The sequence below is a fragment of the Alexandromys fortis genome, unplaced genomic scaffold, assembly GCF_014885135.2.
Source record: "Alexandromys fortis isolate MF-2015 unplaced genomic scaffold, M_Fortis_MF-2015_v1.1 scaffold_26, whole genome shotgun sequence".
NCBI classification, from domain to species: domain Eukaryota; kingdom Metazoa; phylum Chordata; class Mammalia; order Rodentia; family Cricetidae; genus Alexandromys; species Alexandromys fortis.
This window is the reverse complement of record NW_026067894.1, coordinates 10,496,188-10,507,578: the sequence shown is the minus strand read 5'-3', so window position 1 is coordinate 10,507,578 and position 11,391 is coordinate 10,496,188.

Sequence of the window (11,391 nt, the reverse complement as noted above, 5' to 3'; positions counted from 1 at the left end):
ACAATTGGCCTGCTTGAGCAGGCAGTCCTTTTCCAGATCGTTACCGACAGATCCATACTGGACGGCACCACCCAGTGCAGCATCACTTCCCCCGGCTCCAGACACGGCCGAGAAAGACCATCAATAACCTTGACAAAATCTAAATAAAAGTGTCTCCGGTAACCGTAGGGGAGGGATGTGCGGGCGCTTCTCGAGAAGTCCATAAATCTGGGGCTGATGGATCACCTGGGCAGGTACTCTGCCACCAGCGTCCTGGCTCGGGACCAGAAGTAGCGTAATTACTGCTCCAGCGGCTGCTATCTGAGCTAGCCAGTCCATTTTTCTCTTTTATTACCCCTGCATTTCAGGAAAGTGTCCTCTGCAGACCCCTCTTATCTAAATGTTGGATTTATTTGATGGCTCCACTAAGACCGGGCAGTGGAGCCAGAGCTTGCTGGTGCAATAAGAGGGACTCGGTCCCTGAGCCCAGCTGCCCAGAGGGCTCTTTCCTGCTGTGATGGGTGGGTAGCTGGATAGCCAGCCATTCATAACCGTCAGCCCCATCAGTGTGGTGCCATTCATTTTCCTTCCTTTTCCGTTCCCTTGCTCTGCAGACCCGTGGTGTCCAACTCAATGCAGAGGGATGAGGCTACGGTTGAGCACGATCGTTCTGGATCCCCAGAAAGGGACAGCCACCAGTATGATCCCTTTCTCTGTCCAGTCTCAACATCCTTCTCTTCTTGTGTTCTGTTGCAGTCAACAAAACTCACAGATTGCAAGGGACCTTTTCCTTCTCTCTCCCGCTCCCTCCCTGTCCCGTGTGTGTATGTATGCCTACACACACGTGTGTATCGGTGCTCTCACCCAGGTGTGCTTATGAGGAAGCAAGAGATTGACATTGGGTGTCTTCTCTATCACTTTTCACATTTTTTTTTCTTGAGACGGGAACTCTCATTGAACTGGTAACTCACTGATTGGCTAAGCTGAGTCCCAGGACCCAGCATCTTAGTGCTGGGGTCACAGGTGCATGCTACCATGCTTGTGTGTGGTCTATGGATGCATGTGTGGGCGGGTTCACTGCCTGTTAGTGCACGGAGGCCAAAGAAGGATGTCAGGTGTTCAGCTCTATATCCCTGTCCTATAAGATAGGGTCTCTTGTTGAACCTGAGGGTAGCTGGCATCCAGTAAACCCCAATGACTTGCCCCATCTCCCCCCATAGTGCTGGGGTTAGAGGCATGGGTGCAGCCATGCCTGGCTTTCCATATCAGGATCTGAACTCAGGTCCTCATGCGTGCACAGCAAGTACTCTTGCCCACTGAGCCATTCCCGCCAGCCCTCATTCTCAGCTAAGCCTTCATGCTTGTGTGCAAGCCTTTTAACCCCTGAGGTTTCTCCTCAGCCCCCGGGAAGCTCTTTTTGAGCTAATTTACTGGGCCCAAGCTGCATTTTAGAATCAAAAGGCTTTTCTGAGCAATGTCAGCTTCTGTGAAAAACAGACAAGTGCTCCACCTGGGTGCCATTGAGACTCAAGACTCAGCACAATAACAGCCTACCAAAAGGTTGATCTCGACTACCCTGTCACACAGGTCCACCATTAACCACCAGGGCCTCACAGGGCAAGTCTGCAGTGTTGGGGACACGATGCTTCCATTGTGTTCTTATTGCCCTCATTTAGAAGCCTTTGGCTCAATGCCATGTCCATGTTCCCTCCAATAGGAAGAACTGGAGGACACAGACTGGAAACCAGACACTTGATGACTTGCATGCCCTTGGTAGACATTAGTCATTCACTGCACCTTGGCGCAGGGGGATGCTGGGAAATGTAGTTTTATTCTGGGCAGCTTCAATGTGAGGCTTTCTAACTAAAGAAGTAGATAACTTATGGACCGGAGTAGACAGGAACTGGTTGTTGGTCACAGTTGGGTATATGGGTGAGAAAAATACCTGCAGTGGGGAGGGGGTACTGAAGTAGAGGTGAGCAGTGACTTGTGTTGTTGTCTAATTCTCCTGAATGCCTTAGCCTTCCTCCTTGGGTGACTTTTCTCAGCTTCTTTTCTGGCATGTGATTCTTTTCTTACCTGCAGTTTGAAGTGATTTCTGGGGACTGGAGGGGTGGCTCAGTGGTTAAGAGCACTGACTGCTCCTGCAGAGAACTTAAGCTTGGGTTCCGCAATTATATCAGTTAACTTTAGCTCTGGGGAATCTGGCGCCCTCTTTTGGCCTCTGGAGGCACCTGTACTCATTTGCACACAAGCTTATGTTCACATTTTTGTGCTCGCACACACACGCACACACGCGCGCACACACAAACACTTTGAAAAATAAAATAAAAAATTTAAAAGTGCTTTCTGGATCTTCTGACACCTCTTGGAAAATCTGGAGAATTTAGTCATTGGCACTCACTCTTTGCCAGGTTCTGTGCTGGGTGCTGAGGGTAGAGCAGGGGACAGAGACAGAAATGGGTTCTTCCCACCATGGGGCAGCCATAGTACACCTCCACAGGCATGATGGCTTTACTTCAAGTCAAAATCTCCGGAGTCATAGCAATTAGATGCACCATTCCTCTTGAAAAAACTATCAAAAGCAAAACTAGACAAAACATATGAGACAAAAACATTAAACAAAACCTGGCAGAGCTTTCCAGATGCCAGGCATCAGCAAAGGGGACCTCATGATTCCTGAAATACAAGGAGTGAAGTACGAGCCCCAGGATAATCCAGGTGTGGGTACTTTATTATTTTTTATATAATAAAGAAAGTATCTTTATTATCCTTGGTTTTTAAAGACCAAACCTACTGTTACCCTTGTGCTTGTCCCTCTGTATGTGACATGTTTTCCCTCCTTTGCTCCAAAGCCTTTCTCTTAATCACTGCCTCTGAGCCCTTCTGCTATGGTGTCAGCATGGGATTTCAACCCCTCCATCCTTTTGGGGGAGGATGCTGGGGGGGGCAGTTTATGAAACTTCTTAGGCCTATTTTTGTTTTGTTCTGTTTTCTCAGCAAATTTCTGGCCATTCTCTTTTTGAATCTTCTCTCTGTCCTGAAAGAATCAAGAACCAGCAGATTTAGCTCTGTTAGGAACTTGGCAGTCTCTCAGGCAGAAGAGAGATGACGCTACATGCAAACACGATCTTGCATGGAACGGAGTGCTAGAAATGGTAATTGTATTCATTAATACCCCGTAGGCCCTCTGATTAATTAAATATCTTTAAAGGGTTATTGACTGCTTGGAGACTGGTAATGGCGAGGTGTTGAGCTGACAACATGGTAACAGAAGTAGAATGGGCAGCAGCCCCAAAGCTCAGAGCTAAAAGAAGCGCAGCAAAAGGTTCTTACATGTGAAATGCTTTGAGTCACTTGTGATATAAGTCCCTAGGTGACCATTAAGGTATCTGTGTACCTATGCAAAGGGTTGGTCAAAAGACAAAAGGAAAACAAAATGGAATCCAGATAAGAGTTACTCAAACCGAAGGCAGCAGCAGACGAATCAGCGAACAGAAACAAAGACAACGCGGAAAAGCAAGAACCAAGGCTGTCCTAGCTGAGGCTTGTCTTAGGGTTTTTATTTCTGTGATAGACACCATGACCAAAAGCAACTTGAGGAGGAAAGGGTTTATTTCCCATACACTCCCGCATGATAGTCCATCACTGAAGGACGTCAGGACAGGAACTCAGGCAGGAACCTGGAGGCAGGAACTGAAGCAGGAGTGGAGGAGCACCGCTGACTGGCTTGCCCTTCTTGGTTTCCTTAACCTGCTTTATTTTTAGCACCCAGGACCACCTGTCCAGGTGTGGTACCACCCACAGTGATCTGGGACCTCCCACATCAATCATCAATCAAGAAAGTGTGCCACGGGTCAGTCAGATTGGGGCATTTCCTCAATTTGTCCCCTCTTCCAAAATGACTCTACCTTGTGTCAAGTTGCTGAGACTCTAACCAGGATGCCTATGAACTGCCTCCCACTGGCTCCTGACTTAATTCTTAGTCTAGGGGTGGGTTGTGGTTTTTTTGGGGGGAGATTCTAAAGGGTTGAACCTAGATGGCAGAAGTAGGTCATTGTGTGTCCTTGGAGCCTCTAACTCGGCCCCTCTCTGTGTTCTTTCTCTCTGCTTCTTTGCACCGAGGTGAAAAACCCTGTAAGCAGTCCTACGGGGTAGGACTGCTCAGGCACCTGGGACCCAATGACCAGGACAGATCTCTCAGAAACCATGAGCCAAACAAACAAACAAGAAACAAACAACCCTTTCTTTCTTCTAATTGTTCTGTCAAGGATTTTGATTAAAAAAAAGCGGCTGATACAAAGATTATATGTAAGACCTAACTATGTCTATAATCGTGTTAAATACAAAAATAAATTGGGGAGTCACAGGGTTTGGGAAAATACAACTATAAGCGAATCACAGGAAGCCCTCCTTAAGTATGAAGACACAGATGGGCAATGAGGCAAATGATGGGATGTGTCTAGAATGATCCACACACAACAGGAATGGCTACCTCCACACCAGAGTAGATTTCTGACCCAAGTGGGGTACTCCTAGTGACAGATCTGTCCCCGTGTCAACAGAACATCTAAGAGTCTCAAGATGAGAAAGCAGAGCTGGATAGAACTGCAGAGATAAGTAGACAGCGCCACTGTGACCCACAGATGACTTCCTGGTCGCCTCGCAACAGCTGATGGGATGGTAGAGGGTGGTGGAGAATTCTACTACACACATCATTAAACTGCTGCCTCTAATTGACATTGATGGAACTCTGGGCAACGCTGCAACACGACACACACTATATTCACAGGCATCTGGTACTTTTAATAAGTTGGATTATATGAACCAAGTCTCAGTAATTTAACAGGATCCCGGCCTTTAAAAAAAACATGTTGTTTGTTGATAATAAAATAAATCAGAACTCAAAATCAGAGAGACAGAGAATTGTGAACTGTTTGGACATTGAGTAAAGACACTTATAAACAAGTAGACTTAAAAAACATGAATCAGGGAATAATTAGGAAACTTTCCGAACTGAATGAGGACGGAAAAATAAGTCGGATTTACAGCCTGTTGCTAAATCAAAACTCAGGATATATTTGCATGTCGAGTATTCGACATGCAAATGAAGAAGGTCTTAACCAATAGCCTCAATTTCTACTCTAGGGGGCTAGAAAAGCAAACGCAGTCTACAGTAAATAAAGGAAAGGAGACAATAAAGATTAGATCAAAAATTGTTAACACAGGAATAAAAAGCAACTCAGAGAGATGAAAATAAAAACCCAGCTACTTGAGATGAGGCATAGAGAAAGACACTCTATGCCTCACTCTATGCCTAGTCACTCTATGAGTGACTAGGGACAAAGGGAGGAAATGGCTGCTTCAGAAACGAGAGAGGACACCATGCTCATCAGCTCACAGATATTTAAATGTTTAAAGGAGCAATATGAACAGCTTTACACAAATAAAAACCTGATCGCCCAAAGATGGGGGTGGGGCATGCGTTTGTATATGTGCCGTGGTGGATGTGTGTGAAGGTCAGAGGATGATTTGGGGGATTGGTTTTTTTTTTTTTCCCTCATGAGGGTCCCGGGGCTCAAACTCAGGTCATCAGGCTTGGCAGCAAGCAGCTTTGCACACTGAGCCATCTCCCCAGAATCTAGTCTTTGACTCCGCCTACGGAGTCAGTTATGGTGTGAGTATTTTCATCTCCAATTGAGCCACATCTCAGTCCCCAGCTGGGATGAGGCCCCAGGATTCTGCCCTAGGGAATGAACTGAAGATGTTATAAAAGTTCCAGATGGCCAGAACTGACCTGTTCCCCTCCCGTCTGCCCCAGAAGAATGTAGGCTGTTTCCGCTCTGGAGAATACACTCAAGGTACCATCTTGGAAAGAGAGACCAAGCCCTAATCTGCTGGCCCCTTACAGCATAGCAATTTAAAAAAGAAAAAGTGAAGGCTGAGACTTCATGACAGGAACTCACGGTGCTCTTGTCTCGGTCCTCTGTTCCCTACAAAGGCTGATATGGTGACCCCTTGGTTGACAGCCTGTGGGGCTATTGAGTCATGGGGGAACCTTTAAGAAGAGGGGTCTACTAGGAGAAAACGAAGCCTTGGGGCACCTGTCCTCGAAGGGGATCTTGCAACCCCAACTCCTGCTTGTGTCTCTTTATTTCCTGGCCACTGTGATGCTGGGCGGCTTTGTGTCACCAGACATCCTTGCCTTGATGTGTGGCTCAGAGTCACAGGGTCCAGGGATCGCAGATTAAAACCCTGAAGCCAAAATTAACTTTTCATCCTCTACGGTTATTTATCTCAAATATTTTTGGTGCAGTGACAGTTAGCCAGCACGTGAGCTCCTGGGCTGTCTCTGCCCAACCCAAGTCCCAGTCTTGTCCTCTGTCAAGCCGGGGCTTCGGCTCATCTGTGTTTGTTGTTGTGAGGTTCATGCCAGGCAGGGGGGTGGTGCGATAGCTAACCTCTAAGAGAGACCAGCCACCTGCTTTCCCCCCTCCCTTGGGAAAGAGGCTCCACAGTGCTACCACCTGCCTGGACCCATTCACCGCCCTGTTGAGATGGAAGGGGAAAGGCTGATCTGGTCTTTGAACGCTGAGTCACCATGTATAGGAAAGCCACTTTGGGGCTGGCAGTATGAAAAATGAGCACCTCTGAGGCAGATCCTCTGGTCCAGGGTCACCTGGAATCCTCCAGAAGTTGATGACATGGTCGATATGTTCCAACACAGTAAATAGGCAAGCAGAATGTCCATGGAGCTTATGTAGGGACCTCTGAGTTGAGGGTGATAGGCCAAGGGTCCATGGCACAGGGAGGCACGCAGGCTGGCTCTGGTACACAGAAGCCTCTGGCCCCGGCCAGCTGGCTGGGCGAGAGTCCCCACGCTGCCAGACATTTGTATTTCTGTGCAAAATAGACAAATTTGTAATCACTGCAAGTCCATCCAGTTTGGGGAAATATTTCATGAGGAAAAAACACCAGTAAATCCGTAGAAGGTCTAAAGCCTTCGGACAACAGCCTGGCTCAGCCTACCATCTGCACAGACACACATGGCCTTTTTCTTCGTAGGGCACATTCAAGAAGACATGCAGGCTCCATGGCACTCCCTCACTCCCCCATCTCCTCTTTGTTCCTCACCCTGATCTCCACCTCTACCCCCCTTCTCTCCTCATACTCGTGTTTATTTTCAGAGTCTCTGGATTCCCCCTCCCTGAAGCCTGTGACATTTACTCTTCAGAATGAGAATCTTTTCTATTTCTGGTTCCCAGAGTGAGGCTGCTTGGTGAGATTTTACCAACTTCCCCCCTGTCCTGTAGGTTGTGCTAGGACAGGGTACCCACTGTGTCAGCCAGAAAGACATGTGGGCATAGGCACACGGGCCACTGGGCATGTTGTGGGAATAGAGGTCTCTCAGGAGCCCGCAGCACAGGTGCCCGGCCATGTAGGTGGAGACTGCTCATTCATTCCCAGCCTCCCAGTCCCGAAATAATCACACAGAAACTATATTAATTACAATACTGCTTGGCCAATAAATTAGGCATCCTATGGCTAACTCTTAAATCTTAAATTAACCCATTTCTATGAATCTGTATAATGGCATGAGGCTGTGACTTACCAGGTAAATTTCTGGTGTCTGTCTCCTTTGCCAGCTACATGGTATCTCTTGGACTCTGCCTACTCTCTCTCTACATCTCTGTTTGCATTTTTGCCTGACTTTATTCTGTTAAGCCATTGGTTGAAAGCAATTTCTTCATTAACCAATGGCAATAAAACACATTCACAGCATACAGAGGGGAATCCCACATCATAGGCACTCTGTAGGAGCTTGAGCTACTAGCTGGCACAAGGATGCCGACTTTAGGGTGTGTATCCCTAAAGTGCCAGGCAGCAGTGAGCTCAAGCTGCACCCATCTATTGACAGGCCAGGACTCAGCCCCCATTCTTACTGGCCTTGGAGGTTGTTCTTAGCCACCGAGTTTGGGTAACATGGGGATACACATTGAGGTGTCTGCCCTCAGAGGCTCGAGGTCTGGTGGGAGACGCGGGACACAGGCAGACACCTGATACAGATGGATAAGCTCTGTGGTGAGGGAGTGGGTTTGTACTTCAGCACTGAAGCGAGTTAAGGCTTGAGTCTGCCACCACAGGACTCACCAGACCCCAGGACTCTGGCCTAGTTCCACCCCTGAAGGACCCTCTGACTTCCTGTCTATACAATGGGGTCGCATTGGGATGGTGGGGAATGGGCTCATTCATGCAGTTAAGTGTCTGGCCCTACGCCCGCTGCAGAGCAGGTGCTGACTAAGCATTGGCTCCTATTTATGAATCTAGTGAGCAGGTGTTTGGTGAGCACCTGCTGGGGGCCTGGCCCTGTTTGGGAAACTGAGAATTGGGTACTGGAGGAAGCCAGGCTCTGTGTCCTTGCCTGATCATGCACAGAGGCCAGCTCTGCGTGGAGGGTGGGCCTGGCAGGGGTCTCTCTGAGCAGGTGGCGGGTCAGCTGCGAGGGGCAATAATTTGATATGTACTACGTGTACAGGAAGAGGAAGGAATTTCCGGCTGTGCAGAATCCATTTGCAGGAAGAGGCTTATGCTGAGAAGACCCTCGTGGCAGATAGCAGAGACAGAGACAAGGTGAGAAGTGAGGAAGAGAGAGGGCAAGTGCCACAGGGTGTCCCTTACACTAAGGTTTTTGAGTTGTGACATGATAGTGGGAGAGATGGGGACAAAATGGCTCCCCTCTGTCCTTGGGCTGCTATGTGAACAGAATCATAAAAGGACAGACAATGGGGGAAAGGAAGGGCCCTGAGAACCATTATTGTGTTTGCATTTGGACCCAGGACTCAGCCCCAGGGCTTGGAGCATGCCATGTTCAGCAGGAGGTGTGCTCAGACTCCACAGGGCTCATGTCCTGGAAGACACCAGGGGCAGGGAGATAGGGAGGGTGGTGCCGGCAGAACCTGCAGACAGGACAACCCAGTGACCAGACACCCAGTCCACACCGTGGAATGCACATTGCCGGAGAAAGTGGTGGCTCCTGAGAAATGCCACGGTGTGGATGGGCCCAAGACAGCCGGGCCCAGCAAAGAATCCACATGCAAACACCGCACAGCATGGTGACATCAAACACAATGTCAGGGCAGGGCAGGTCTAAGGCCATGGGAGAGGAGTGCTTCCTGAGCCTGGATGTGGGAACCGTCAATGGGGACAGCCCATTCTCGGCGGGGTGATGTGTATCCTTCCCCTAAGCGGATTGTTGTCAAGGTGCGTGTCTTAGTTACTTTCTGTTGCTGTGACTGAACACCACGGCCAAGGCACCTCAGAAAAGAAAGTACTTGATTGGGCTTGTGGTTTTAGAGGGTTAACGTCCGCAATGGCGGAGCAAAGGCATGATGGCAGAAACAGCTGAGTGTTCACATCTTGATTGGTAAGCAGGAGGCAGAGAGACACAGTGGGGATGGTAGGGGTCTTTTGAAACCTCAAGCCTACCTCTAGTGACAACCTCCTCCAACTCCAAGGCTTCACCTCCTCGTCCCTCCTGAAACAGTTCCACTAAGCATCAAACCCATGAGTCCATGGGGACCATTCCCATTCAAACCACCACAGTGCACAACTGTCAATTTACTAACAAGTTTCCACACCTCACAGTAAACAAGTATATTGGCTGGCTATAGTGGTGCACACTTATATAACACTTAGGAGGAGGAGGAGGCAAGGAGGATCAGGAGTTTAAGGCCACCCTAGGCTACACAGTGAGTTTGATTGTGGCCCAGTGACTGCTCTCTCTTTCCTCAGGCTCCTGTGAGTCCTGGATATGATGTGTTATTTTGTCTTTTTTTTTTCTGAAGCTGAGGACCGAACCCAGGGCCTTGTGCTTGCTAGGCAAGCACTCTACCATTGAGCTAAATCCCCCCCCCCATATGATGTGTGAGGTGGCTTGAATGAGGATTGCTCCCGTATGCTTGATCCCCAGTTTGTGGAACTGTTTGGGAAGGATTAGAAGGTGAGGCCTTGTTGGACAAGGTGTGCCATGGGACTTGGAGGTTTCAAAAGCCCACTCCAGGCTCAGTCTCTCTCTCCCTACCAACTTTCAGATAAGAGGCAAGCTCTCAGCTACTGCTCCAGCACCATACCTGGCTGCTGTCATGTTCCCCACCGTGATGGTCATGGTTTCACCTCCTGAAACTGTAAGCAAGCTCCCAGTAAAATGCTTCCTTTATGAGTTGCCTCCGTCATGGTGGTTTTTCCCCCAGCAATAGAAGAGTGATTAAGACCATGTGTGAACGCAGAGCTGTGGGGACAGACACTGCGGTGCCTCACAGATGGATGCCATAAGGTACAGCAAGTCCCCTTGGAAACGAAGAGTGACACAGACCCAGCCAAAACAGCCAAGGGCGGTGGCTAATGAGCAGGGAGGAGGAGGGTGTTGTTTGTATTGGCAGCAAGCCTGGTGGCAGCCAGTGTTTCACCAAGCATCCTCGAGGGGTTGCCTGGCAGACTACCAAGGAGTTTGGTTACCAGAGGGGGAAGAATGGGAATGGGGCAGAGAGGAGGGGGTGGGGTGAAGGGAGAGAAGAGGAAAAGGAAGAAGAGAATGATGAAGGAGGGCAATTAGAGAAGAGGGGGACGGAGAAGAAGGAGACTTGATCAGACAGAATGAGGGAGAGATGACGGAGCAAAGGAAGGAGAGAGCGGAGAGGCAGGAGGGAGAGGGAGGAGGGAAGGGGAAGAGTTAGAGAAGATAAAACAGGAAAGAAGACTCAGAAATTGTATCACATTTTGACAGGGGAGAGGAAGAACAGAAAGGGGGAGAGGAGGAAGGGAAGGGAGAAAGGAGGAAGGGTGATAGGTGCTCAGGACCCAGCCCAGCTTAGCTTTGATGAGTGATGCTTTCTGAGTCTATCAGGAATATCTTCAGTGCTCCCTACTTTAACTCTGTCACACTCAGGAAAGACCAGGGGTCTGGTGGTGTCCAGTATACTGCAGCTCCCCCCCTTCCATCTGAGCTAAGTAGAGAGTCTGCAGGGCAGACATGAAACCATCCTTAGAAATACTGGAGGTCTTCTGTGAACTGGGTGAGTTTGCTGTGTGACCTTAACTTCTCTGGGCCAGACTCCTCTGTCACAGGAGGTGGCCATGACATCTAGTTCACTGTCCTGTGGTGTGTATGATATGCTGGGAATAGCCCCAAATCATCCATAGGTGGTCCCCCTTCTTCCTTTAATTATTAGGACTCAATTACTGATGCAGTTTTTATTTTTCAGACCGGTACATGCAACCCTCAGGGATGACAAGCCACTTAAAGTCACGTGGGTCATTCACAGAAAGGCAGACTGCCCCTCCCTCTGCAACACAAAGCAGTGGTCACTCCAGGGATTCTGGACTTCCAGTCACTGTCATCCCCTTATGTCTCAG